The sequence below is a fragment of the Aethalodelphis obliquidens genome, unplaced genomic scaffold (assembly GCF_003676395.1).
Source record: "Aethalodelphis obliquidens isolate GAN/ISIS:26980383/991018 unplaced genomic scaffold, ASM367639v1 scaffold42, whole genome shotgun sequence".
NCBI lineage: Eukaryota > Metazoa > Chordata > Mammalia > Artiodactyla > Delphinidae > Aethalodelphis > Aethalodelphis obliquidens.
Genome location: NW_020837986.1, coordinates 6,999,605 through 7,006,392, shown reverse-complemented (window position 1 = coordinate 7,006,392; position 6,788 = coordinate 6,999,605).

Here is a 6,788-nt window from a genome sequence, read left to right as displayed (position 1 = left end):
GGGATAATCATCCTTATATAAGACAAGGCCTACTTTAAGAAAATAAGTACTACCAGATCTAAAGATAGGCATTTCCTAAGGATGGAAGGGTCAAATCCCCAAGACGATGTAACAATTCTAAGTTCATATTTAACTAATTAACATAGTTTCAAAACATTTAAAATAGATAAATCAACAATCATAGTGGGTGACTTTACAGAAAAACCCGAACGAACTTTTTGGCCAACCCAAAGTAATTTTCTCAGAACTGAGAGGAAAAAAAACAGACCAAAAAATCAGTACAGGTATACCTCGTTCTGTTGTGCTTCACTTTATTGCACTTTGCAGATATTGCATTTTTTTACAAATGGAAGGTCTGTGACAACCCTGCATCATGCAAGTCTATTGGCACCATTTTCCAACAGCATTTTCTCACTGTGTATTTGTGTCATGTTTTGGTAGTTCTCACAATACTTTGAACTTTTTATTGTTATTATGTTTGTTATGGTGCACTATGATCAGTGATCTTTGATGTGATTACTATAATAATTTTGGAGGTACTATGCACACTGTTGTCTTATTTTAAGAAATTGCCACAGTCACCCCAGCCTTCAGCAACCACCACCCTGATTAGTTAGTCGCCATCAACACTGAAGCAAGACTCTCCACCCACAAAATGATTACAACTTGCTGAAGGCTCAGATTATGGTTAGCATTTTTTAGCAATAAATTATTTTAAAATAAGGTATGTACATTGTTTTTTTTAGGCATAATGCTATTGCACACTTAAGAGACTACAGTAAAGTGTAAGCATATATATTTTTTTGAAGCACAACTTTTATATGCACTGGGAAACCAAAAAGTTTGTGTGACTTGCTTTTTTTTTTTATTCTTATTTTTTGTTTTTTTTAACATCTTTATTGAAGTATAATTGCTTTACAATGGTGTGTTAGTTTCTGCTGTATAACAAAATGAATCAGTTATACATATACATATGTTCCCATGTCTCTTCCCTCTTACGTCTCCCTCCCTCCCACCCTCCCTATCCCACCCCTCTAGGTGGTCACAAAGCACCGAGCTGATCTCCCTGTGCTATGCGGCTGCTTCCCACTAGCTATCTATTTTATGTTTGGTAGTGTATATATGTCCATGCCACTCTCTCGCTTTGTCACAGCTTACCCTTCCCCCTCCCCATATCCTCAAGTCCATTCTCTAGTAGGTCTGTGTCTTTAGTCCTGTCTTACCCCTAGGTTCTTCATGGCATTTTTTTGTTCTTAAATTCCATATATATGTATTAGCATACGGTATTTGTCTTTCTCTTTCTGACTTACTTCACTCTGTATGACAGACTCTAGGTCCATCCACCTCATTACAAATAGCTCAATTTCTTTTCTTTTTATGGGTGAGTAATATTCCATTGTATATATGTGCCACATCTTCTTTATCCATTCATCTGATGATGGACACTTAGGTTGTTTCCATCTCCGGGCTATTGTAAATAAAGCTGCAATGAACATTTTGGTACATGACTCTTTTTGAATTATGGCTTTTTCAGGGTATATGCCCAGTAGTGGGATTGCTTGGTCATATGGTAGTTCTATTTGTAGTTTTTTAAGGAACCTTCATACTGTTCTCCATAGCGGCTGTACCAATTCACATTCTCACCAACAGTGCAAGAGGGTTTCCTTTTCTCCAGACCCTCTCCAGCATTTATTGTTTCTAGATTTTTTGATGATAGCCAGTCTGACTGGTGTGAGATGATATCTCATTGTAGTTTTTATTTTCATTTCTCTAATGATTAATGATGTTGAGCATTCTTTCATGTGTTTGTTGGCAGTCTGTGTATCTTCTTTGGAGAAATGTCTATTTAGGTCTTCTGCCCATTTTTGGATTGGGTTGTTTTTTTTTTGTTATTGAGCTGCATGAGCTGCTTATAAATTTTGGAGATCAATCCTTTGTCAGTTGCTTCATTTGCAAATATGTTCTCCCATTCTGAGGGTTGTCTTTTGGTCTTGTTTATGTTTTCCTTTGCTGTGCAAAAGCTTTTAAGTTTCATTAGGTCCCATTTGTTTATTTTTGTTTTTCTTTCCATTTCTGTAGGAGGTGGGTCAAAAAGGATCTTGCTGTGATTTATGTCCTAGAGTGTTCTGCCTATGTTTTCCTCTAAGAGTTTGATAGTTTCTGGTCTTACATTTAGGTCTTTAGTCCATTTTGAGCTTATTTTTGTGTATGGTGTTAGGGAGTGATCTAATCTCATACTTTTACATGTAGCTGTCCAGTTTTCCCAGCACTACTTATTGAAGAGGCTGTCCTTTCTCCACTGTACATTCCTCCCTCCTTTATCAAAGATAAGGTGACCATATGTGTGTGGGTTTATCTCTGGCCTTTCTATCCTGTTCCATCGATCTAACTTTCTGTTTTTGTGCCAGTACCATACTGTCTTGATTACTGTAGCTTTGTAGTATAGTCTGAAGTCAAGGAGCCTGATTCCTCCAGCTCCATTTTTCATTCTCAAGATTGCTATGGCTATTCGGGGCCTTTTGTGTTTCCATATACATTGTGAAATTTTTTTGTTCTAGTTCTGTGAAAAATGCCAGTGGTAGTTTGATAGGGATTGCATTGAATCTGTAGATTGCTTTGGGTAGTAGAGTCATATACACAAGTCTGATTCTTACAATCCAAGAATATGGTATATCTCTCCATCTATTTGTATAATGTTTAATTTCTTTCATCAGTGTCTTATAATTTTCTGCATACACGTCTTTTGTCTCCTTAGGTAGGTTTATTCCTAGATATTTATTCTTTTTGTTGAAATGGTAAATGGGAGTGTTTTCTTGATTTTACTTTCAGATTTTTCATCATTAGTGTATAGGAATGCCAGAGATTTCTGTGCATTAATTTTGTATCCTGCTACTTTATCAAATTCATTGATTAGCTCTAGTAGTTTTCTGGTAGCATCTTTAGGATTCTCTATGTATATAGTATCATGTCATCTGCAAACAGTGACAGCTTTGCTTCTTCTTTTCCGATTTGGATTCCTTTTATTTCCTTTTCTTCTCTGATTCCTGTGGCTAAAACTTCCAAAACTATGTTGAATAAGAGTGGTGAGAGTGGGCAACCTTGTCTTGTTCCTGATCTTAGTGGAAATGCTTTCAGTTTTCACCATTGAGGAATATGTTGGCTGTGGGTTTGTCATATATGGCCTTTATTATGTTGAGGAAAGTTCCCTCTATGTCTACTTTCTGGAGGATTTTTATCATAAATGGGTGTTGAATTTTGATGAAAGCTTTCTCTGCATCTATTGAGATGATCATATGGTTTTTCTCCTTCAGTTTGTTAATATGGTGTATCACGTTGATTGATTTGCGTATATTGAAGAATCTTTGCATTCCTGGAATAAACCTTGATCACTTGATCATGGTGTATGATCCTTTTAATGTGCTGCTGGATTCTGTTTGCTCGTATTTTGTTGAGGATTTTTGCATCTATGTTCATCAGTGATATTGTCCTGTAGTTTTCTTTCTTTGTGACATCTTTGTCTGGTTTTGGTATCAGGGTAATGGTGGCCTCATCAAATGAGTTTGGGAGTGTTCCTCCCTCTGCTATATTTTGGAAGAGTTTGAGAAAGATAGGTGTTAGCTCTTCTCTAAATGTTTGATAGAATTCGCCTGTGAAGCCATCTGGTCCTGGGCTTTTGTTTGTTGGAAGATTTTTAATCTCAGTTTCAATTTCAGGGCTTGTGATTGGTCTGTTCATATTTTCTGTTTCTTCCTGGTTCAGTCTCAGAAGGTTGTACTTTTCTAAGAATTTGTCCATTTCTTCCAGGTTGTCCATTTTATTGGCATACAGTTGCTTGTAGTAATCTCTCATGATCTTTTGTATTTCTGCAGTGTCAGTTGTTACTTCTCCTTTTTCATTTCTAATTCTATTGATTTGAGTCTTCTCTCTTTTTTCCTTCATGAGTCTGGCTAATCGTTTATCAATTTTGTTTATCTTCTCAAAGGACCAGCTTTTCGTTTTATTGATCTTTGCTATTGTTTCCTTCATTTCTTTTTCATTTATTTCTGATCTCATTTTTATGATTCCTTTCCTTCTGCTAACTTTGGTTTTTTTTTGTTGTTGTTGTTCTTCTTTCTCTAATTGCTTTAGGTGCAAAGTTAGGTTATTTATTGGAGATGTTTCCTGTTCTTAAAGTAGGATTGTATTGCTATAAACTTCTCTCTTAGAACTGCTTTTGCTGCATCCCATAGCTTTTTGTTCGTCCTGTCTCCATTGTCATTTGTTTCTAGGTATTTTTTAATTTTCTCTTTGATTTCTTCAGTGATCACTTTGTTATTAAGTAGTGTATTGTTTAGCCTCCACGTGTTTGTAGTTTTTACAGATCTTTTCCTGTAATTGATATCTAGTCTCATAGCGTTGTGGTCAGAAAAGATACTTGATACAATTTCAATTTTCTTAAATTTACCAAGGCTTGATTTGTGACCCAAGGTATGATCTATCCTGGAGAATGTTCCATGAGCACTTGAGAAAAATGTGTATTCTGTTGTTTTGGATGTAATGTCCTATAAATATCAATTAAGTCCATCTTGTTTAATGTATCATTTAAATCTTGTGTTTCCTTATTTATTTTCATTTTGGATGATCTGTCCATTCGTGAAAGTGGGGTGTTAAAGTCCCCTACTACGAATGTGTTACTGTCGATTTCCCCTTTTATGGCTATTAGCATTTGCCTTATGTACTGAGGTGCTCCTATTTTGGGTGCATAAATATTTACAATTGTTATATCTTCTTGTTGGATCAATCACTTGATCATTACATAGTGTCCTTCTTTGTCTCTTGTTATAGTCTTTATTTTAAAGTCTATTTTGTCCGATATGACAATTGCTACTCCAGTTTTTTTGGTTTCCATTTGCATGGAATATCTTTTTCCATCCCCTTACTTTCAGCCTGTATGTGTCTCTAGGTCTGAAGTTGGTCTCTTGTAGATAGCATATATATGGTCTTGTTTTTGTATCCATTCAGCCAATCTGTGTCTTTTGGTGGGAGCATTTAGTCCATTTACATTTAAGGTAATTATCAATATGTATGTTCCTATTCCCATTTTCTTAATTGTTTTGGGTTCATTATTGTAGGTCTTTTCATTCTGTTGTGTTTCTTGCCTAGAGAAGTTCCTTTAGCATTTGTTGTAAAGCTGGTTTGGTGGTGTTGATCTCTCTCAGCTTTTGCTTGTCTGTAAAGGTTTTAATTTCTCCATCAAATCTGAATGAAATCCCTGCTGGGTAGAGTAATCTTGGTTGCAGTTTTTTCTCCTTCATCACTTTAAATATGTCCTGTGACTCCCTTCTGGCTTGCAGAGTTTCTGCTGAAAGATCAGCTGTTAACCTTAAGGGGATTTCCTTGTGTGTTATTTGTTGTTTTTCCCTTGCTGCTTTTAATATATTTTCTTTGTATTTAATTTTTGACAGTTTGATTAATATGTGTCTTGGCATATTTCTCCTTGGATTTATCCTGTATGGGACTTTCTGTGCTTCCTGGACTTGATTAACTATTTCCTTTCCCATATTAGGGACGTTTTCAACTATAATCTCTTCAAATACTTTCTCAGTCCTTTTCTTTTCTCTTCTTCTTATGGAACCCCTATAATTCGGATGTTGGTGCGTTTAATGTTGTCCCAGAGGTCTCTGAGACTGTCCTCAGTTCTTCTCATTCTTTTTTCTTTATTCTGCTCTGCAGTAGTTATTTCCACTATTTTATCTTCCAGGTCACTTATCCATTCTTCTGCCTCAGTTATTCTGCTATTGATCCCATCTAGAGTATTTTTAATTTCATTTATTATGTTGTTCATCATTGCTTGTTTCATCTTTAATTCTCCTAGGTCCTCGTTAAATGTTTCTTGATTTTGTCTATTCTATTTCCAAGATTTTTGATCATCTTTATTATCATTATTCTGAATTCTTTTTCAGGTAGACAGCCTATTTCCTCTTCATTTGTTTGGTCTGGTGGGTTTTTATCTTGCTCTTTCATCTGCTGTGTGTTTTTCTGTCTTCTCATTTTGCTTAACTTACTGTTTTCGGAGTCTCCTTTTCACAGGCTGCAGGTTTGTAGTTCCCATTGTTTTTGGTGTCTGTCCCCAGTGGCTAAAGTTGGTTCAGTGGAGTGTGTAGGCTTCCTGGTGGAGGGGACTAGTGCCTGTGTTCTGATGGATGAGGCTGGATCTTGTCTTTCTGGTGGGCAGGTCCACGTCTGGTGGTGTGTTTTGGGGTGTGGACTTATTATGATTTTAGGCAGCCTCTCTGCTATGGGTGGGGTTGTGTTCCTGTCTTGCTAGTTGTTTGCCATAGGGTGTCCAGCACTGTAGCTTGCTGGTCATTGAGTGAAACTGGGTGCTGGTGTTGAGATGGAGATCTCTGGGAGATTTTCGCTGTTTGATATTATGTGGAGCTGGGAGGTCTCTTGTGGACCAGTGTCCTGATGTTGGCTCTCCCCTCTCAGAGGCACAGCACTGACTCCTGGCTGCAGCACCAAGAGCCTTTCATCCACACGGCTCAGAATAAAAGGGAGAAAAAGGAAAGAAAGAAAGAAAGAAAGAAAGAAAGAAAGAAGGAAAGGAGGGAGGGAGGGAGGAAGGAAGGAGGGAAGGAAGGAAAGAAATAAGATAAAATAAAATAAAGTAAGATAAAATAAAATAAAGTTATTAAAATAAAAACAATTATTAAGAAAAATAATTTTTTTAAAGAAAAAAAAACGGATGGATAGAATCCTAGGACAAATGGTGGAAGCAAAGCTATACAGACAAAATCTCACACAGA